This window comes from Procambarus clarkii, chromosome 21 (assembly GCF_040958095.1).
Source record: "Procambarus clarkii isolate CNS0578487 chromosome 21, FALCON_Pclarkii_2.0, whole genome shotgun sequence".
NCBI lineage: Eukaryota > Metazoa > Arthropoda > Malacostraca > Decapoda > Cambaridae > Procambarus > Procambarus clarkii.
In genome coordinates this window covers 12,665,012-12,688,495 of record NC_091170.1, presented here as the reverse complement: position 1 = coordinate 12,688,495, position 23,484 = coordinate 12,665,012, and positions in this window count along the sequence as shown.

Genomic DNA, 23,484 nt, shown 5'->3' with positions numbered 1-23,484 from the left:
GCCAGCCACACGACACAAAAATATGCATTGATAAACACAAGGCAAACCACCCTGTCCAAGCAAAGTGCCCAAATTGCTCCAAGGCACATCACGCCTGGAACGTGAAATGCCCTGAAAGGCTCCAAAGGCTTCAAACGAACCTCACCACGCCTACAACGGAGCCGAAGCCCCCACCAAAACTAATACCGGCTCCCCTGCCCACGAAAACCTCGTGGGGTCTACCTATTCAGGTAGAGGGGGCACACGGCCCTTCACCATCGGCCATAGTGAAGGGTGTGAAGGCCTCCATCCAAGACAAAAGGATAGCTGGGGGGCCACAAGAAACATGTTCAAAGCAGTCGCCCGCCCATTGCATCCAGTAAGCCCACTGGGGGCAATAAGGGTAAGAGTAACAATTCCAGTGTCAAAGTGTCCACTGGGAAGGGTCAAAAAGTAGCCAGGCCCCAAACTTGCACAGCAGTAAATAGTGCTCCCACACAACTGGACGCTCTCTGGCCAATGCTCAAAACTTTGGTCACGGAATTGGCTGAAAGTCTGCTGTCGATACATGGTATCAAGCAAACCACAGAGACTCGGAAGACAATTGAGCACAAGCTCAAGAACTTCGAAAATATAATATCCTCACCTTCAAGAATGCAGGGCAGGAGACACTCCCCTAAAAAGAAGTCCAGCTCGTCTGAAAGCGACCTTGATGACTCAGTTTCAGGTCAACTAAGATCTTCTACACCAATTGCAACTTCCATGGCGTGTTCATCAGACTCCATGGATACCATAGTAATATCAGCAAATTCCAAGAACCTAGAGGTTTATAGATACTGCAATGGAATACACAAGGGCTGCACACAAAATTGCAACACTTACAATGCATAGCAGCAACCAAAGGCATAGACATTCTGATACTGCAGGAGAGCCTGCTTCGAGCCGGATTAGAACCTAAAATCTCAGGCTATCGAGGCTTCTTCCTTCCATGGATCAACGGGCAATCCAGGGGATGTGCAATCCCTGTAAAATGTGACTTGATCTCTATGTCTATAACCAGCAAATAAGATTGTGGGGCAGGGACAGAGGTAATGGGAATATCCATTGAGCTAATACACGACAAACTTGAAGTGTTTAATGTGTACAGGTCTCCAAAGGCCGAAATGGATCTCTCTGTGTTATTTGGACACACTACTACATCAAACACAATCATTTGTGGAAATTTTAATGCCCACATTCGATTGGCACTGGGCTCGAACTCAACAAATGAGGCCGACATTCACATAGCACTACTACTAGACCAGCTTCCAGAAATCCAAATCCTAAACAAGAATGAACCCACCCACATCCAAGAAGGTAAATTAGACCTTACCTTCGTTTCAGCCTCCCTAAGAGATGCAACAATATGGTCAGTTGAGCCCACACTCACAAGCGACCACTATGGGGTCCAAATTAATCTAAAGTTAAATCTACCAACCCCACGACTTTGTCATCATCATAAAAGGAAGGAATGCGACGCGCCTTGCACCCAAATGCTTAGACTGCATCAGTAAAGAGGCAAAACAGATTGGGATCAAACTCAACCCCTCAAAGTCAAAAGCCATGCCCATAAAAATAGTGAAGCCTAACATCCAACTCACAGTACAGGGTCAACCAATTGAATGGGTCGACACCTATCAGTATCTAGGAATCATCCTGGACACACACATGAATTTTAATGCTGAGGTCACTTACTTGAGAGAGTGAACTGCGGCCCGGACGGCAATCCTTAGGTCGCTAACCTCCCTTTCTGGAGGAGCCAATCTGCAAGCCCTTCGCACATACTATGTTCAGGCAGTCAGCACAGTGATCGATTATGCCGCACCTGCACTCACAAATCTATCACACCAACAGTGGAAAAAGCTTGAAGTTGCCCAAAACAATGCTATGAGAGCCGCACTGGGAGCCCCCATGTGGACCAGGCTTGAAACTCTTAGACTGGAGACGGGTTTGACCTCTCTACAAGAAAGAATATAACAAAGGACAGCTACAATTATCAGTAAGATAATTATTTCTTCTGATCCAATCCCAGTACGGCAGGCCTTGGTGGTTGGACTAGGCCAAAACAATGGAAACTCTTGGGTTGCAGGAGCAGGAAAAGTCGTAAACAGACTACATTTAAAAAACATGATTCTTGATAGAGAGGGTGATCAACCACACCCAAATTACACTCCTTCCGCTCCGTGGGAAGAGCCTACTTTCAAAATAGTAATAGAAAGTCTCCCAATGAAAAAGGCTGCCTATGATCCGACAATCCTAAGGTGCATAATAGAAGAGCAAATGTATAGCATAGCAGTAGCAGGAGCCACCCACATCTTCACAGATGGATCGGTGGACACAGAATATGAGAGTGCTGGCGTTGCTCTTTGCACGGCCAGCGTACAGGCATATTGGAGACTGGGAGGACTAGTATCATCAACCCAAACTGAGCTGTTTGCCATACAACAGGCATTCGCATATGTGATTGCACAAAACACTCAAAATGCAATCATACACACAGACTCAAAAGCTGCACTTCAAATACTAGGGCAAAAACAGTGGAAAGATAATGTGGAAATAATTACCACCATTTTGTATCTTGGAGCAGTCGCTAAAGGCAAAGGACTCAACATAACCTTAAACTGGATCCCATCCCATATTGGAATCCCATTAAATGAAAAACCTGATGAAATTGCTAAATTGGCAACTCGTCATCCAGTGATACATAAAACAATTCAACCCAGCCTAGAGAACATAAAAAACATCATCACCAAAAAACTCTCACATCTCAACAAAGCCTACCTACACCAGAGAATAGCTGAAGGTTCACCCACTGCAACATGGTATCTTCAGGCAAGCAAATTAGAAAGGTTAAATATCCCAAAAGGAATCCACAGGGAAATAGCAGTTAGGTTATATAGACTACGTCTAGGTTACAGATGCAACTGGGAGATTGGTGAACCCCGACAGAGAGAGTGCATCTTCTGCCAAACTGTCACAGAAAAGCCATTACTTCACTATCTTCTGGAATGTGAAGCAACCAACGACCTTAGAAGAGCTTTAATAGTTCCTGAATCTTGTAGTGGCCACCCGTAGCCATCAACACAGCCACTCTCCTGGTCAACAAAGGTGTCCAGCAGCTGGACACCCCTCATAAAGACAGTGAAGCAGTATCCTCCCCCGCGGTAACAGCTTGATGATTAAATGCAACCTCAGAATACTGAAAAGAATTACTGAAAAAATTGTACCACTTACGGGCTATTCATTCCCGTGCCACCTCTTGGGTGGCTTAATCTTTATCAATCAATACGGATGCAACTGGGAGATTGGCGATCCCTAACAGAGAAAGTGCATCTACTGCCAAACAATGACAGAAAAGCCACTACTTCACTATCTCCTGGAATGTGAAGCATCCAACGACCTTAGAAGAGCTTTAAGAGTCCCTGAATATTGCAGTAACCACCCTGAAGTCATCAACACAGCTACTCTTTTGGTCAATAAAGGTGTCCAGCAGCTGGACACCCTCATAAATACTCTCAAACTGTATCCTCCCCCGCGATAGCAGCCTGACGATTAAATGCGATCTCAGCATACTGTATAAATTTACTGATTTTTTTTACCTCCTACGGGCTATTCATGTCCGTGCACCTCTTGGGTTGCTTAATCTTCAACAATCAATCAATCTTTGGCATGTTGGAAAAAGAGAGTGGGAGTCCGTGTGCCAGCCACGCATGATATACATGGGTACTGTGAGATCCCTTATTGATTATTCTGCACCTGTCATTTCTTGTTACGGTAAAGGTAAACTAAATAATTTGAAGTTGGTACAAAATGAAGCCGTAAGAATAATTTTGGGATGCCCAAGAAATACTAATACTGAGATAATGAGGGTAGAATTGATTAGATGGAGTATACATCAAACTGTGAATACAATACACAGTATTGGGGATAGATTTTACAAGACGTGTAGCTACGGGGTTTAGACTAACGAGAGGTGAGGGAGAGCTAATTTATTATAGTTCACAATTCTCAGTTCACAAGGTGGAAAGAAATGAACAATGTATTTTATAGTATAACAGGATAGAATATGAGAAGCTTTTATTCTAATACTACAATATTTGATGTCTTGTAAGAATGTATTGCACTGCAAAAAAAAAAAACAATGGAAGGAACGTAACCCAGGTGTAGTGATTATTTCCATGCAAAATAGAAAGAGAATGAATTAGATAGGACAGCTTTGGGCAATATATTAATGTATAATTTGTAAAATGTCTGAATTAAAGATTTAGCATGTTAATTGTGATGGTCCAGTAACAATAGGTGTAAATAGTATGTTCAAATTTAGGAAAGACCAGGGTAAATACTGGTTTGGTAACAGGGTTGTCGATTTGTGGAACCAGTTACCGTGTAACATATAGAAGTAGAATACATTGATTATTTCAAGAATAGGTTAGACATATTGGCTAATAGTGTTGATGATTTGTGAAACCAATTGCCATGTTGCGTGGCGGAGGTGAGGTCCCTTGATTGTTTCAAGCGTGGGTTGGACATGTATATGAGTGGGATTGGGTAGTGAAAAATAAAAACAAAGTCCCCTACGGGCTCACCATAGCCCGTGCTACTTGGAACTTTTTGTTCCTAGTAGCTGAATCTAAAACAACAACAACAGTGAAAAATACACACATCAGCCGCGCTCCTGTGCCAGGTGAGTCCACTACGGGCTCTCCATAACCCGTGCTACTTAGAACTTTTTGTTCCCAGTAGCTGAATCTTAAACAATAACAACAGTGAAAATCAGGAGCTGCCTCGTATGGGCCAATAGGCCTTCTGCAGTTTCATTTATTCTAATGTTCTTATATATGAATGAGTTCGGGTGGATATAATTAGGAGCTGCCTCGTATGAGTCAATGGGCCTTCTGCACTTTACTTGATTCATATGTTATTATGTTTTAGGGAGTTCCAGGTGTGAGGTTTCGAATCATCCTCACGGTTTCTACTGATCTTCACACTGTAGATAATGTTATTCGGCATCACTTATCTGATAATATCTCTTTAAAGCAGGCAGAACATCAGGCTGAATTAGTCGGCTTATATGAAGTAGTAAATTAATTTAAAGACACCTGATTTTTATTGATTGTGGAGGAGCGTTAGAGTCATTAAGGTTAGAGTATAAATAATACGGTTATCTTGAGATGAGTTCGGGGCTGTTTAGTGTCCCCGCTGCCCGGTCCTCGACCAGGCCTCCACCCCCAGGAAGCAGCCCGTGACAGCTGACTAACACCCAGGTACCTATTTTACTGCTAGGTAACAGGGGCATAGGGTGAAAGAAACTCTGCCCATTGTTTCTCGCCGGCGCCTGGGACCACAGGATCACAAGTCCAGCGTGCTGTCCGCTTGGCCGACCGGCACCCATTAAATAAAATTAAATAAATTTACTCCCGGTAAATACAGTGCTGAAGTCGGTAAAAAAGAAAAAGAAAAAAATGAAACGTAAGTTATCCAGTATGCCGCAGGTTCACTCGATAAATAACTATGTATTAGTAAATATTGCATGATCCCTTAAGAAATCAATAAATCGTTGGTGTACGTTTTCAAATTGTTGGGAATTGTGAATAACGATATGATGGACAGTTTTTAAAAGGCTAATATGTATGGCTAATTAAAAGGTTAATATATATATAAATTTGGAGAAAAATCATTAAAAATGAATTTTGGAGAATTGATTTTTGAATTACCATCAACAGTAAAAAGAAACTTAAGAAAGATCGAGAAAATTCGTGTTAGAATTATTAATCTTACTTTTTCGATCATATTTAATAATATATGTCTACAGGAAGACTGCTACCAATATATATATATATATATATATATATATATATATATATATATATATATATATATATATATATATATTTATATATATATATATATAATATATATATATATATATATATATATATATATATATATATATATATATATATATAATATATATATATATATATATATATATATATATATATATATATATATATATATATATATATATATATATATATATATATATAAAATTTTGTGAGGGTACCACCTCTGGTGCCAATGTGGGGACCCATAGCCTCGGAGAAGAAAATAAAAAGTATTCAGAGGAGACCTTGTGGTTTCTCACTGAACACATATTATCTTCTCCTACCACCCCCATTCTTTTGTATGTACACATATATATTTACTTTATTTGAACTTTGTTACAAAAAAGGAGTTACATATGGGTTACAAAGATGGTTGTCATAGGTTGTCGAGTTCCTCCAGCTCCTCAGACGGCGGGCAGGAACCCTGGATGCAGTGCGCATTTCCCCTCTGTATCGCCACACTGAGGCGCTGGAAAAGAAAGCTTGCAGCTCTCAGGTCCCTTGTTGTTTCAATGAGCCTAGAACCCAGTTCCTTCAAAAAACTGGTAGCACTTTTACCCCAGGCGCCGAGCGTCTCAGAAGCAATGGGGACAAAATTGTAGTGGTGATCCAGTTCTCTATACTTACGGGATTTGGCTGCTTCCCTGTGGGTGGCAGCGCCACCTGGTTGTGCAACACTGAGGTTAATGTAGGTGTTAGCCAGGGTTGATATGCACGTGTAGTCCCATACCAACTGCTTGCCATTCTTCCAGGGATTCACTGTGATACCATCCGGGTGACCAATAAGAGCATCAGAGTTACGGGGCGTTAGGTAACGGGGCTCTCTTTCAGCTGGGCATCCAGCTGTGGTGAGGCTCCTCTTGATGATGTCGTTAACTTCACTGTGCCTCGAGTGCCATCCCCCTGTGCTTTGGCAGAGTAGGCCATGGTGACCGTACCTGTCAGCCACCACCTCGCCGCAAATACACCTATATCTGGTGTGGATTGGGGCAGCAAGGCGGAGGGCCACAGCAATTCGGAGGGCGTGTGGTGTGAGACGCGTGCCAGTTGCCGACATTGGGGTTGCTAACAGGAAATCCCCTGCATGTGGTGCTGCTACTGCTGTGAGGCGAGCAATGTCGTGTTGTGTTGTTGCAGCACCCAGGCACTCTGCAGCAACTTGGTCTACAATGGGACCATCCCAGCTGGATTGCTTGTGGGATTTTGGGGATGGTGGTTGAGGTGATTGGCCTGCACGAGAGGCCCACTCTGTGGCACAGCGTGTAAAATTGGGATCATGTACACCTGCCAGCTGATGTAAGTGGGCAGGTAGAATTTCCTTCACAAGGTCGTCGGATGCTGATAAGGAGGACAGGAAGGCTGGAACAGCGATTTGCGTTGCTGTTCGAACTCCGAGGCCCCCAAGTCTTACGGGAAGAGAGGCTTGTTTCCACTGTAGGTCATCGAGAGAGAGGTTAAGGGCTTTTTCTAGCATTGATTTCAGTAACCGGTCATACTCACTTAGTTTTTGGCTACTGTAAGATGGTGAACTCCTCAGAAAGTAGGTTAACCTGGGGAGGGACAGACATCTGGTGATGAGGTAGAGTGCATCATGAGCATCAATATCCTCAATCCTCCCATCCATCCTCTTAAGGTCGGCGATTTTCTTATCAAGGACCTCATCGATGGCTTTCAACCCCAGGGGAGCTCCTAGGAGTGTGCTGTCTTCAGGTTTAGTTTTATGGATATTTGGCAGAAGACCCTCTATTCTCTCTACGATGCCTTGGTTGGAACATATTATTTCACATTTAGAAGGGTTCAGGGTGAGGCCTAAAACTGCACCTTGCTCCTGGATTTTTCTGATGTCCTCCAGGAGGGAGTCTTGGGAACCAGCTAGGGTACCATCATCCAAGAACCAGATGTTAAGCTCGCTGGACAGGACCTCTGTGACTTGTTTGATGACTAAGCAGAAAAGGAGAGGAGCAAGGGGGTCACCCTGTTGGACGCCTTCTCGCGAGTCAATTTCATGTTCGCCAAAAATTAGCTTAAGATCCATACTGTAGCATGAATGTACAAAAGGGTAGAGGGAAGGGAAATGACTATGAACCGCACGGAGTACAGCATCCCTCCGCACCAAATTGAAGGCACTTTTGAAATCTAGCTTGATAAGGGCCTTTTCGTCTGTGATGTTGGCGATGAAGGCTCGAGCTGCATGGGCTGCCGCCTCACACCCTTGTGGAATGCCAAACCCGAGCTGTTTTGGCTTCAGCATGTTGGCCGCTGCATCACTAACTGTTCTTGCAGCTGCCTTTGCGACGAGACGCCGGAGAGAATTGCCCACAGCTATTGGCCTGATCCCTCCATCCTTTTTCTTTAGAGCACAGAGAGATGCTCCAAAAAAGATAGGTCTTATGGACGCTGGTATGTTGCCAGCTAGACATGTGTTGGTGAATCTGGTTAGTTCCACCAAGAGGTTCTTTGCAATGTCACCCAGTGCAGGGTTGAGCATTTGCTTGAGGTGGTTGGGTTTTAGTCCTGTGAACCCACCTGCTGATCCTGTAGGGAAGGACATGGCTGCTTTATGGACCACAGATTCAGCCACCCAGAGAGGTTCTGCTCCGGTAGCCCCCACTTGTACAATGTCGTCCTCACGCGGAGCCCTGGGTGGGTGTTTCTCCCTTAGGGCTTGAGCTGTTGCCGCATCTCTGTCGGCAATTGAGTCCTCACTGGTGATGACTCGTATTGCGCCAATAGTGTTTCCTTCTTCTATTTTCTTGGTGACTGATGTTCTGATTTTTGATGTCTCGGATATGCCACTGTTGCTCTTCCTGCCGTGGGTGTTTCTCGCGCGAATGGGAAGGCGCACCTGGTTGTCCTCCCTGGGAAAATCATTTATAGCTTTGATGACTGAGGCAGCTAAGGTTTTGTCTCTCCTTGCAGGGGTGGCTAGACATATGTTGCCAAACATTAGGAGGTTGTGCCATGCTTGGGTCGTTCCAGGAGAGTCGTTGACCTTTCTCAGGAGGGCAGATAATTTGGCTGCTGCATGGGGGCGGGCTGCTTTAGGGATGTGTTGCAAGGTTCTGGCCGATGTTGCTTTGATAGCTTCTAATAAATTTTCTGTGGGAATGAAGGTCTGGGAGGTGTTTTGCCTTACGGGCGGTGTGGGCTGTTGATTGGTGTTCTCCCTGGGAGGGCGCCCAGAACCCAAACACCTGGCTCCGTTGTGGTAATGAATGCGCACATTATCGTCACTCAACCGGATATAGCATACCCGGTCACACGTCTGACATCTACCTTGTCTACCCCTGTTTGATGGCTCATCTTGGCTTGGAGAAGCCTGGCTATCTGTTGGGAGCTGCGACATGGGCGGGCGCTGGGCTGGCGCTGGGAGGGCGCTGGGCGGGAAGGTGGACGGCGGGTGGAGACTGGAGGGTGGGCGGCGGTTGGAGGCTGGGGGGGTGATCAGCTGGCCGTGGCACTTACTACTCAGGTGAGTGGTAATACATATACCACCTCTATACAAAGTGTGGGTATACACCCACTACACAATATGTGGGTATACATTGGGTGGGTGGGTAGCGTAGACACACATGGGAGCCTCCCGGCTTCTATGGGCGGGTGGCAAGGTGGCCTCGTGGGTGGGGAGGCGACGTGGTGGGGTGGGTAGGAGGGGGAAGAGCAGGTACTTCCCGGCCTGGGCGCTGGGTGGGGGCGGGGGTCAGGGCGACACTAACACTGGTATAATTTCCCCGTATATCACTGCACAATAATGAATGAATCACACACTTGTAATCTGACTCACTGCACGTGTGATGTACTCACAATATGATAGATATGTTGCGCCAATTATCGCTGACAACGTAACTTGTTCAGCAAAACTTTCAAAAAAGAAAAACACAAAACACTGTTTGGCACACGCGTAACCCCCACCTCTCTCTCCTGACCACACAACACCCCTATATATACCAACAACACCAACATATATATATATATATATATATATATATATATATATATATATATATATATATATATATATATATATATATATATATATATATATATATATATATATATATATATATATATATATATATATATATATATATATATATATATATATATATATATGTTGGTTATATATATATATATATATATATATAAGTCGATTAAAACAGTGTCTGGGATGCTCCCGCAGGTTCGAATCCTTGTCGCGGCTCTTGTGGATTTGTTCATTTGATGCATCACGTTAGTGTGATCTCTGTGTTTGATGATGTAAGGGCGAAGAGGGAGAACGGCCTATTGACATAGCTCGGGTGCAGGGGGGGGGTTGTGTTAAAGCCTGGTTTGTGCCTCGGAGAGGCTGCGGGATCCAGTAAGTTCTGTAGAACTTCGGTTTCAACCCTTTTAACCCTGTCGTAGCTCAGTCGATTAAGGCAGTGTCTGGGATGCTCCCGGACGCAGGTTCGAGTCCTCGTCACGACCCTTGTGGATTTGTTCTTTTGTTTATTTATTGTGGCATAAAGTAGAATTTTTTTATATATCTTAGATGTTGCATTCAATCTGAATGAAGAGATGATTAGGATCTTGAAATTGATAAGGATATCGGCAAAATCCTAAATTTATTAGACCTCATGTTATGAGGCTCATACTTCCTATGGGCATTACCCTTTACATTATTTTACAATATATTACTAATATCCATGAAATTCGTAAATTTACACCAAGCCTTCCATTGTCTCACATTTATTGAGACATTTATTGGACTACCAATGTCTTTTTGTGTATTAATGATTAATATATATAATTAACTACTGAACAAATGCTATTGTTTAATCTTTTTATATTAAATTATAAAGTTGATCTAGGGTCAAATAACAAAATATTTGACTATCTTATTAAGTTGCCTAGAACCTTGTGTTTGATAGAGTTGAGAGATGATTAAGGACCTAAAAGCGTTTGCAATAAAACACCTAGTAAGTAGTGTTAATGTCTTCTCATAGACATAGTAACAGGATGACAACCCACATATATGTATTTGTGAAATTTATATCAAGAATTTCCACCAATTCTTTACATAAACTTTATTTATACACACGTGTGTTTGTCTTATAAAAGACCTGGAGGTATTCATCAGAGGGCTACCCCTGCCAATTTAAAAGTGGTTAATTATTAATGAAATTTGTTCGACAAAATTGGAAAGGTATTGCCTCCTACTAATAGAGTTTTACCCTCATAAAGTATCAATATAAAACACAAACAAATAATGTTCAACAATTCAAAAAATAAAAATACAATACACGTTTCAGCAAGTTTTATATCTATATATCCATTACACTTTAGGGTACAGTAATATCATTTTATCTTTTTTCTCCTAACAGTTAACGCTCAATATATGTTTAGTTGACGTAAAACTAACACATTTTCGTGTGCTTCAATTATGCACCAAATTTTTCAATTTTAAAATATCTAACTCTAAAATATTTATTTCTAATTTCTATTCTAACAAGTTCTAGAACTAGGAACTTTGCACAAACTGTTTAGGGTTAAAAAGAATAGTTCATCAATCCTAGAGATGAATTACTCAGACACTAGAGACACTGTAGAAAGTTTCTCCATAATTAACTTTTAAATTTAATGCTAACCAAAAGGGCTCAGTTTTGTGTCCCTCTTTCACACAATATTAAGAAAATTCTATGACATATATATATATAGCTATATATTATTATTGTAATAATATCTATTGTTTCTGTGGAGATAAGAGCATTTAAATAGTTTTTGTTTCCTAGACTCCTACTGTTTGCGATATAATACCTTTAGGTAAGGTAATTATCAAAAGAAAGCTCCAAGCCCTTACGATTATGTAGCACTTCTAAGGTGAACGAGGATAAAGATTTAGGATAGGACGAAGGAAAGAAATGGTGCTTTAAAGGTCGGGAATTGAGCGCCAACCTGTACTTTGTACTCCTGTAGCCCAGAGCATCACCTTCTCTAACCAGACATCACTCCACAGTGAGCATTTGATTAATATTATGGAATACGAAATGAATTGTGATAGAACCAGCGTTGCTGCTCAGTGTTATAAAAGAAAATCTGTACTCGATACAAGTTCCAAAAGTGACGGCGAGTGGAATCGTGTGACTAACGCAAACAGGACAAGCCACTCCATGACGGCCCATATACTGACAAACACTCCAGCTTCTCCAGCTCTTCAAGCTCCTCAGACTAAATCTACAATTCCAGTCTTCAAAGTCCAGCATACCGAAGGTAAGTCTTCCTACGCAACTGTAGTGGACCTCGAAAAAGAGTACCCCCAGCTCCAAATAAAAACAAAACCAAATCTCAAAGGAGAATATATTCTGAGGCCCAAAGACGAGTCGGCCGCAACGAATCTGAAAAATTATCCAAAATGTGGGGAACTCAAACTAGAGGATAAAATACGAAAAATCATTGTCCTCCACTATCCCTTGCATATGGCCCTTGACCATCTCGAAAAGCTGAACTATGTGGTGTCAGCAGAGAGATGCCAGGTAAAAACCACAAAACAGGAAACCAGACAAGTCCATCTCACAGCAAGAGGACGGATCCTGGAGAAACTTGACCTTGGAATCGGGGGCGTGTTCCAACACAGGCTTTACACCCCAGAGCCCTTAAGATACTTCAGATGTCAGAGATTTGGACATCACAAAGATGGCTGCCAACGCCCAGTGAGGTGCAGACTCTGCAGCCAGCCCCACGACACAAAAATATGCATTGATAAACACAAGGCAAACCACCCTGTCCAAGCAAAGTGCCCAAATTGCCCCAAGGCACATCATGTTTGGTACTTGAAATGCCCTGAAAGGCTCAAAAGGCATCAAACAAACCCCACCACGCCTACAGCGGAGCCGAAGCCCCCCCACCAAAACTTATATCAGCTTCCCTGCCCACTAAAACCGCGTAGGGTCTACCTATTCAGGTAAAGGGGGCACAAGGCCCTTCACCATCGGTTTTGGTGAAGGGTGTGAAGGCCTCCATCCAAGACAAAAGGATAGCTGGGGGGCCACAAGAAACATGTTCAAAGCAGTCGCCCGCCCATTGCATCCAGTAAGCACACTGGGGGCAATAAGGGTAAGAGTAACAATTCCAGTGCCAAAGTATCAACTGAGAAGGGTCAAAAAGTAGCCAGGCCCCAAACCTGCACAACAGTAAATAGTGCTCCCACACAACTGGACGCTCTCTGGCCAATGTTCAAAACTTTGTTCACTGAATTTGTTGAAAGTCTGCTGTCGATACACGGTATCAAACAAACCACAGAGACTCGGAAGACAATTGAGCACAAGCTCAAGAACTTCGAAAATATAATATCCTAACCTACAAGAACGCAGGGCAGGAGACACTGCCCAAAAAATCAGTTCAGCTCGCCTGATAGCGACATTGATGAATCAATTTCAGGTCCTCTAAGATCTTCTACACCAATTGCAACTTCCATTGCGTGTTCATCAGACTTCATGGATACCACGCAAATTCCAAGAACCTAGAGGTTTATAGATTCTGCAATGGAATGCGCAAGGGCTACGCTCAAAATTGCAATACTTACAATGCATAGCAGCAACCAAAGGCATAGACATCCTGATGCTGCAGGAGAGCCTGCTTCGAGCCGGATTAGAACCTAAAATCTCAGGCTATCGAGGCTTCTTCCTTCCATGGATCAACGGGCAATCCAGGGGATGTGCGATCTATGTAAAAATGTGACCTGATCTCCACGTCCACAACCAGCCCACCCGATCGCAGAGCAGGGACGGAGGTAATGGGAGTATCCATTGAGTTAAAACACGACAAACTTGAAGTGTCACAATACAAGAATCAAATGTAACATTGTAAGTTAATATTGTAAGCACAGCATATAAGTGTTAGACTCTTGCGGCAAAATTCTTGTAGCTCCTAAGAATTCTGTCTCTCATACCATTATCCCACATCCAAACAATTTGATGTGGTACACTACTTATTTTCTCATTTCTATAGTTATCAATAAGTTGACACTCTAATACATAGTGTTCTAAGGTGTGGGGCGTGCGGCATACTACATAATTTGCACTCCTTATCTCTTTCACTGATATCAACACCGTATCGTCAAATATATGTGTATCCTAATCTTAATCTCACGTAAATTGAATCCTACCAAGTAGACTTTCCTCTACCATAGGCGAAAGACGAATTTGTATTTATTATTGAATTATTCCTAGGTGTGTTACCCACCCACATCTAAGGAGGTACATTAGACCTTACCTTCGTTTCAGCCACCCTAAGAGAAGCAACAACATGGTCAGTTGAGCCTCCACTCACAAGCGACCACTATGGGGTCCAAATTGATCTTAAGTTAGATCTACCCACCCCCACCTCTGCCATCATCTGAAGCCTGGAACTTTGCTTTAGTAAACTGGGACCGATTTCAAAACCTCATTTCAGAGTGGCATAGAAACTATGATGTTCCCGAAGACATTAATCAGGCAGAACAAGATTTTGTCAAAGCGATTCAAAGTGCAGCCAACCACTCAATCCCACTGAAAAAGCAGTCCACCAGACAACATAAAGATCATTGGTACTATTGCGAACGTGTCAAAGAACTCAACCATAGACTCAACAGAACAAGAAAGCTATACAAAAAGCAGCCAAGTGACCACAACAGGACCTTATTTTGTGACATCAAGGAACATGTGCAACGAGAGACCAGACTAATGAAAGAACAAAAGTGGCTGGAATGGTGTTCACTTCTGAATGAACACCGGGAATGGGATCCGGTCGGCCGAGAGGACAGCACGCTGTACTTGTGATCCTGTGGTCCCGAGTTCGATCCCGGGCGCCAGCGAGAAACAATGGGCAGTTTCTTTCACCCTATGCCCCTGTTACCTAGCAGTAAAATAGGTACCTGGGTGTTAGTCAGCTGTCACGGGCTGCTTCCTGGGGGTGGAGGCCTGGTCAATGACCGGGCCGCGGGGACACTAAAGCCCCGAAATCATCTCAAGATAACACACCTCTCTTGGAGAGATGTGGCAGCAAATCCACCAGGCCAACGGAAACAAAACACCTAAAGCTCCACACCAAAAGGATCCTCAACAGGAAGCCGAAGTACTGGCAACCACGTTTGCAGAGAGAGCAGCCAGAAATCAGCTTCCTTCAAATGTATTAGTAGTGCAGACAGGATTAGAGGAAGAAAGGTGGCACAGAATCCTTACAGCATGTGAAAACGTCTCTGACCCTAATGCCCCTTTCACACTGGATGAGCTCAATCGGGCTAAGAAAAACTAAAAGGATACATCCCTTGGAGACGACAAAATAACCTATAAAATGATCAGAAACCTCGGCCCAGAGGGAGACGCTGTACCCCTAAGGTTAATTAATTTAGCCTGGACTTCTCAAACTAGACCTACAGCTTGGAATAGAGCATATATAGTGCCGAAAGATATTGCATTTGATTTGCAATATCTTTCCAGCCGGCAATTGACACCAAGTGCCCTCGACATCCATTCATTACCCACTCCCTTTCTTGGAAGAATGCCACATATGATCGGGATTCCTCTCTTGCTCCTAACTAATTCAATGGCTGTCCTGAATCTCTGTATTAGTTTCTCACTCCTAACTCGTCCAACATCATTACCCCCTGCACTAATACAAATAATGGGTTTGTTCCCATTTCCCGTCATAATATCAATCATGTTTCCAACAATATCACCAATTCCAGCTCTCGGATAGCAAACCCTTAATCTGTTCCCCCTATCTCTGGCACAAAACGTTCTGTCTAAATACCTCATATATAATAAGACATTAAAAACAATGGACATATGTTAGATGAATAGTTTAGCACTAATAATGTTGAAATATTATTGGCAAATGAATGTGTTTTATATTGAGCTCATAGGAAGTCATATGTACCATTTTTATATGTGAAATTCTGGCTTTTGGGGAGTTGGTTAAACTCAGCATATTAAAATTAATGTCCTAAATATACCCAGAAAAATATCATGCAAATTGTGTATTGTTTGACCTAGTTGGTTGTGTTTGTATTTGTACATATATAGCACAATTAATATACTTGTGTATTAATTGTGCAGATTATGTATTTTGTATAAGTTGTATAATTATGACAATTATGTATTGATTATATTTCCATAAATTGTGTATTGTTTTGTGCAACTTGTATGTATTAATTGCATATGTTTTTGTATGTGTATTTGTGGAAATTGCGTAGTTGTGTATTTAATGAATATGTGCTAGTTAAGTATTGTTCATATTTTGGTAAGTTGTGTATTGATTATATTTTTGAGCAAGTTGTGTAAATGTCGCAATTGTATTTGTGTAAATCGTGTATTTACGCTAGTTGTGTATTTTCATATTTGGGGTAGTTATGTATTGTACGTATTTGTGCTAGATATGCATTTGTGCAAGTTGTGTAATAATTATGAACGCTGAGTAATATTTGTGAAAGTTGTGTATTAATTGCGCATGTTGTGTAATTGCATATGGACGAATTGTTTATTTATACCTTTGTGTATTGATTGTCATTGTGCAAGCTGAGTAATTATATAGGAAGTTTTCTTCTATTAATTGTGCAAATATGTATAATAACTACACAAATTGTTTAATAATTGTCAATGTTTTATAATAATTTTTGTGCTAATAGTGCATTTATGCAAGTTGTGTTTTTAATTTGTTGAAGTGGAACTGGTGCAACTGTATTTTTGTGTGCAAATTGTGTATTTTGTGTAAGCTCTGTAATCTGAAAAAATAGATCTTAATGGTGTAAGTGTATTTTCGTTTATGAGACAATGTGTGGGTATTTTGTGAAAATTACGTATGCGAAATTGTGTAATTTTAGTGAAAGCTAATTTTTTGATTGTCTAAATGCATAAGCATTTTTATATATTTGTGCAAATACCATACTTTGTGTAAATGTCATACTCTGAGTGAACATGCGATATTATGTAAATGGTATATTTCTGTGTGCAACTGGCATATTTTGTATGTAAATGTCATATTTTTGTATGATGATATATTTTGAGTGTAAATAATATATTTTGTGCATAAATGGCATATTTGGTGTGTAAACGCGATATTTTCTGTGTATGGCATAAATTACATCTGATTAATGGGGAATTGGTGGCAAAAAAAAAAACTAGGGCATTCTCTATGAATATATAGGTTGTGAAGTATGCATAGGTATGTATGATTGTATTTGCGAGTGTTGGTTTAAAAACACGTTACCTGATTTGCGTAGCAAGACTAGGATTTTTTTGAGGTGTAGAAATGATTAGCCTATGAATATAGTGGCTAGCATCCAGCTGAGTTGCTAGATGGTTGAATTGAGGTGCGACATTTGGATAGCTATTTGATGGATGTGTGGACAGTTGACTAGCCTATGAACACAGCTACTAATCCGCTGTGCTGCCAGATGTGTGGTAACTACTTGTGGATTTTAGTACGATATCTAGCTCTAGGGTTTCATAATTGTTGTTGTGGATAAAACTAGAATGAGAGCTATTTACTAAAACTATTATTGTACACTAATACTTTAAGTGGGTTTCCCTGGTTGTTTTAAGCATAGGGTGGACATGAATATAAATGAGATTGGGTGGAGATATATGGGATCTGCCTCGTATGGGCCAATAGGACTTCTGCAGTTACCATTATTCTTATGTTCAGCTCACCAACAATTCTGCTAGATGTACGATTCTGAAAAAAATTCGGTATGACATTTGGGTTGCTGTTATACTTTTGAACTTATTACTAAATAATAATTACAGTTGTGAATGACTAAAAATGTAAATTCTTAAACCCCTGATTAGGTTAGGTGGGGATGGTTGCTGTTAAGACCAGAATGCAAACTTTTATTACCAATAAAAATAATAAAAACCTAAACAATGTATATTCTTAAACCTCTGATTAGGTTAGGTGGGGATGGATAGTCTAGCCATTTTTTAATAATAACATAAAAAAAACAGTACACATGCCAGTAGGATGCTAAAGGCAGCATTGGTCATCTGGTGACGTCACACATAGTTGACCAGTCAGGTGCTGTGATACCTTGACACTTATATGCTAATGGCCAGCAATACCTTATCCCTATACTAAGGTCGCTTTTGCGACGTTGCTAAACAACGACAACAACTGGTCTGTAGAATGTATTTGTTTGTTATATAATAAGTTAGGTTAGGATGGTTGGATATGTGTGAACCTCCAAGGATTCGCATTTAGCATGTTGGCGCCTCGCGCCGCATAAGGGATGATGACGTCAGAATAGAAGGTAACTGCAGAAGGCCTTATTTCAAAACATGAGAGGCTTGCTTTTACTGAATGAGTATTTTTATTTGTTATATGCAACAGTAAGGTGTGGGGAGGCATGTTTTTTGAGTGAATGTGAAATGTGAAAATACATTTATGCGTTTATGCAGCAATATTGGATTAGTACTGAAATCGCATTGAAGTCACCACGCCTGGCAGGGAGACTGTTTTCATACAAATGGATGAGTGGGGGTTTCATTTTTATTTGCCCTATGCTGAATAAGCAATTCTTGAAGAAAGATTGACAAAAGATCTAGGAAAATGACCTGGGTAAATACGGGTTCTGTAACAGGGTTGAAGTCATTTCTTATGTTAATATGAAATCTTATTATAAAAGATAAAATGATCTTAGACAATGGGAAACAGTATGGGAATACCTTATTGAGAAAAAACGAGCTTATAATGGTTAACGCCATTGCACATTAGGCTTGACAGATGGCAGCATTTGAATCCACCTTTGCTATAAATATTGAAAATGGGAATAAATACACTATAACAGAAAACGGACTTATTCAGGGAAGATAAAGACGTGGTGACGTCATTAACCATAGTGATGCCCGTGCATGGGTCACCGGGGTAACGAAAAATACACGACTCATAGAGGGACCGTTTAATCCCCTCGAGCGAAAATTTCATTGAGTAGAAACAATCACTCGCCGGGGTAACGAAAAATACACGACTCATAGAGGGACCGTCGAAAAAAACAAAACGGTCCTTCTATGAGTCGTTTCCCACTATTAATATTGACGATGACTGCAGGGTCACACCCTGCATGATTGCTCATGCAAGGTGCGTCCCGAAGGCGTCGCGCACGGTCTTCAAGCAGCCACAGTTGACACAAATTTATATTCGCGGCATTATTTACAGTGTCTAGGCGTATTTTATCGCTAATATTATACGCTTATTGTGTTGCATATAATGTTACATCATGGTCAATGGCAATGAATGTTGCATACATCGAGAATACACATGCGCACACAAATGTTTTCCATTACGCCAATATAATATGTATTCACAGTGTTCATTATTATATTTACACACATGCATTCACTATTTACAGGTTTTTGTCACTAATAATGCACATTTAGAAGTCTTGGAGAGAGTGGTAGTCGTTGAAGCAGTCGATAGCACACAATGGGACTTCACACGCTTCATACCATGTTTGCACCTGTTTTCGTTTCTGGTCTCTCCTTTTTGTTGATCTACAAACTAAGCAATCACTTTGCCCTATTGCCCGCTTTCCAGCTGGTGGCAAATGTTTTAGTCTGTGTGCTCTAAAGTCCTCAGTGTGAGCTAGCCTGGGTGTAGCAGCATGCTGCAACATTGGGTTCATGATGGGTCTTTGAATGCCAGGAACATCTTTGCCAAACTTTGCTAATAACTGTGTCGCAAGTGTAAAAGCAAACGAACGGAAAAATGGTTTACGTCTAGTTTTCACCAGATACATATTGTAGCAGTTCAGCATGTTCATGTCAACAAGATAAAAAATAACACTATTTTCGTCCACTTCAATGTTTTCCGCACACACACACTCGACAGTGCCCACCATCATGTCAGATTTATCAACCAACGCATGTTGATATTATAGTCAAGAACACAATCTGGCTTATATACTATATCTTGCATTACTCGGTTCATCTTGCCATTGTTCACCATTGTACCATCATGAAATACCTAACTAAGAGTATTTAATATTTTCTTAACTCGCAGTCACCAACTTCAAGTTTATTTTCAAACACTGGCATTTCCCTTCTTCTTGGCTTTACTGTGCCAACCAATCCAGTTCTATTTAAAATTAAAAACCTAGCTAGCAAGAGACTTGTATAGTAGTTATCCGTGAACAAAATGTGGCTCTTGTTCATCCATGGTGCCATCAGTGACTTCACAACACTACCTGAGAAACAATGTTCGTCGTTTCCGGGACTGTCAACATCGCTTGCAGAATACAGAATCATGTGTAACATGCAGCCTGTTTCACGGTCACAAAGAACAAAGAATTTCAATCCAAATCTGTTGCGTTTGGAGGGAATATACTGCTTGAATGCAACACGTACATTGAAAAGCACAAGTGATTCGTCAATCAATAGCTTCTGTGCTGGTACGTAGAATTCTCTGAACTTTCCAATCACTTCATTCAAATAGTGTTTGACTCGCCAAAGTATATCATCCTCGGTCCGGTCCTCATTACTTGCAAAATGTAGACACCTGAGGAGAATCTGAAACCTGTCTCTGGACATATATTTCCCGAAGAAAGGTGTTGGAATAGTCTGGTCTTTGCTCCAGTAGTCAGTGATAGCGTGTTTGACACAATGCTTCATTAACATACATATTGCAAAAATACATACATCTCACCTACAGTTGTGTTTTCCAATTCTGCAATGAGATGAGCTGCATGAAGGTACGTTTGGTGCACAATATATTCCATGAGTGGTTCATCATAAAATGCTGTAAAATATTCCATATCACACGTCCTAACCATTATCAGGGAAAAGGTCTGTAATCCCCACATCTTTATTGTCAAAGGCAGGAATTAATGGAATAAAATCGTCACCATCACTCCACACAAGTACAACTTGTGTCCTGCGAGACACAAAGGGGTACGAGTGCGAGGAAGCGATGCACACCGTGGACCAGGAGCTGAAGCCCGTCTAAACAAAGTACGGCCGTTACGTGCACGTGAGGTAAAAGCACGAGAACATGAGGGTCTTGGTTCCTCTTGTGGTGTCAGGCAGTGGCGCTTGACTATGCGAGACGCTACTGACGCGACAAATTCTCGCTCGGTAACACCACTGGTACTAGCAACAGGCTCGGTAACACTATGCCACTTCACTAATAATCCACTTCACTAAAACCAGAAATTGAGTCACCTTCTTCTGATTCGTCGCCCAATATATCCTCATACTCTAAATAAGCACAGGACACCATTTGGTCCGGGAGACATCTCCCGTCACGCAGGGTGCAGTCGCACCTCCACAGATCTCCAGTATCATCTATTGATACTGGTGATGGCTCAAAAGGGCCACCACTTACGAGCTATTCATGCCTGTGCCACCTTTTGGGTGGCTTCATCTTCATTTTAACACATTCACAAGGGAGACATCTCCCGTCATGCAGGGTGCATTCGCACCTCCACAGATCTCCAGTATCAGCTCTTGATACTGGTAATGGCTTAAAATGGCCACCACTTACGGGCTATTTATGCCCGTGCCACCTTTTGGGTTGCTTCATCTTCATCTTAACACATTCATAAGGGAGACATCTCCCGTCATGCAGGGTGCATTCGCACCTCCACAGATCTCCAGTATCAGCTCTTGATACTGGTAATGGCTTAAAAGGGCCACCACTTACGGGCTATTCATGCCCGTGCCACCTTTTGGGTGGCTTAATCTTCAATCAAGCACAGGGACTGTGTGGTCGTGGGTGAATTGGAGCAGACACTGGGCGAGGAGGCATGGGTGAGCGTGTAGGCCTCGCCATGGGAGGAGGCTGTATCTCATTTTCACTGTCTGTGCTACTATCATCGGTCAATTGTGTATAGTCTTTATCAATTTTAGCGTAATCAAAATCACTTTCCTCACCATCAGAAAATAATTCACTAGTTTGATCAACCAGGCTGTGACTCGTACGTCAGGCTGCGAGCAGCCGCGTCCAACAGCCTGGTTGATCAGTCCGGCAACCAGGAGGCCTGGTCGACGACCGGGCCGCGGGTACGCTAAGCCCCGGAAGCACCTCAAGGTAACCTCAAGGTAGTTATTTGCACTTAGGTGAGTGATTGTGTGGTGCGTGCCTGGTAGGAGTTTGGCCATGCGCTGGACATGGTGACTGCTGGTAAACTAGGGCCTCCCACGCGTTGGTGGTGTGAGCTGGATTATTTTTACAAAATGATGGCTATTTACTATAGCTCCCGGGCAGCATTTGGGGGCAACCTCTATCCCGCTGGCCATTCAAATCTCGTGCGGTACTTCATCATGTCATATTACGTGATGCACAATTTATTGCAAGTTACTCAGCCCTTCAAATGGCAAATTGCGCAGTTTAAGAGTTAACCTCGTGTTTTTGTAAAATGATGGAGAGGATAATTTTAATTAGACTTTTATCTGTAATAGGTGATCAGCTGTCTAGTAATTTGTTCGGGTTCCTCAACGGCAAAAGTGTCTCTTTTTGCATTATTAATGCAATGTGTTTAGCCAATGATAATGATTATTATAGAATTTTTATTGATTTACAAGGAGCTTTTCATAAAGCCAACAAAGAGGTTATCTTATATGAACTAGGTGGTCTTGGTGTTAAAGGGAGATTATTACGCTGGATAGGGAATTATCTGCACGAAAGGAATGCTCAGGTGTGGTATCAAGGTTGTATGTCAGGTGTGAGATCTTTTGAACTCGGCACACCTCAGGGAGGAGTGTTGAGTCCCACCCTGTTTAATATACTAATGAATAAGATAGCATATGAGAGATACTCAAATGGGGTAATATGCCGATGATATTTTGTTTCTGGGCAAAGATCTTTCAAAGGTCGAACGGTATTGGATAGTTTTGGAAACCTGTGTCACCATATGGGACTATTGGTTAATGAAGACAAAACTAAGTTTGAATGTAGAAGTCGGAGGCCCATTATATTGAAAATAAACGATAAAAATATAGAGTTAATATATATAGTTATTTAGGCATAGATGTTGGATATACCCATGAGAGTTTGAAAGCTGAGATGAACAGACTATTGGGTCAATGTTGGAAGAGATTACAACCTCTGAAGGCCTTGGCATGCAGTGGAAAGGGAATGGGAATCCCTATGCTATGAATGATATACTTGCGAACAGTAAGATCCCTTATTGATTATGCTGCACCTGTCATTTCTTGTTTTGTTAAAGGTAGGATGGGCAAGTTTTAGAAGGCACAAAATGAAGCCATGAGAATTGTCTTAGGCACCGCTCCTGTGTCAGGTAAGTCCACCACGGGCTCACCACAGCCCACGCAACTTGTCCCGCTCCTGTGCCAGGTAAGTTACGGGCTCACCATAGTCCGTGCTACATGGAACTTGTTCCGAGTAGCTGAATCAATAACAACAACAACAACAATTGTCTTAGGATGCCTAAGAAATGGTATGATTGAGATAATGAGGATGGAGTTGAATCTGAAGTATATTGGGGATAGAATTTCCGAGATAAATGTAGCCGCTGCCATTAGATTATTGAGAGGTGGAGGAGCTAATGAATCAGTCCCCTCAGTTCAAAAGGTGGGAAGTAATGAACAATGTATGATAAAGAAGAGAGTATTTA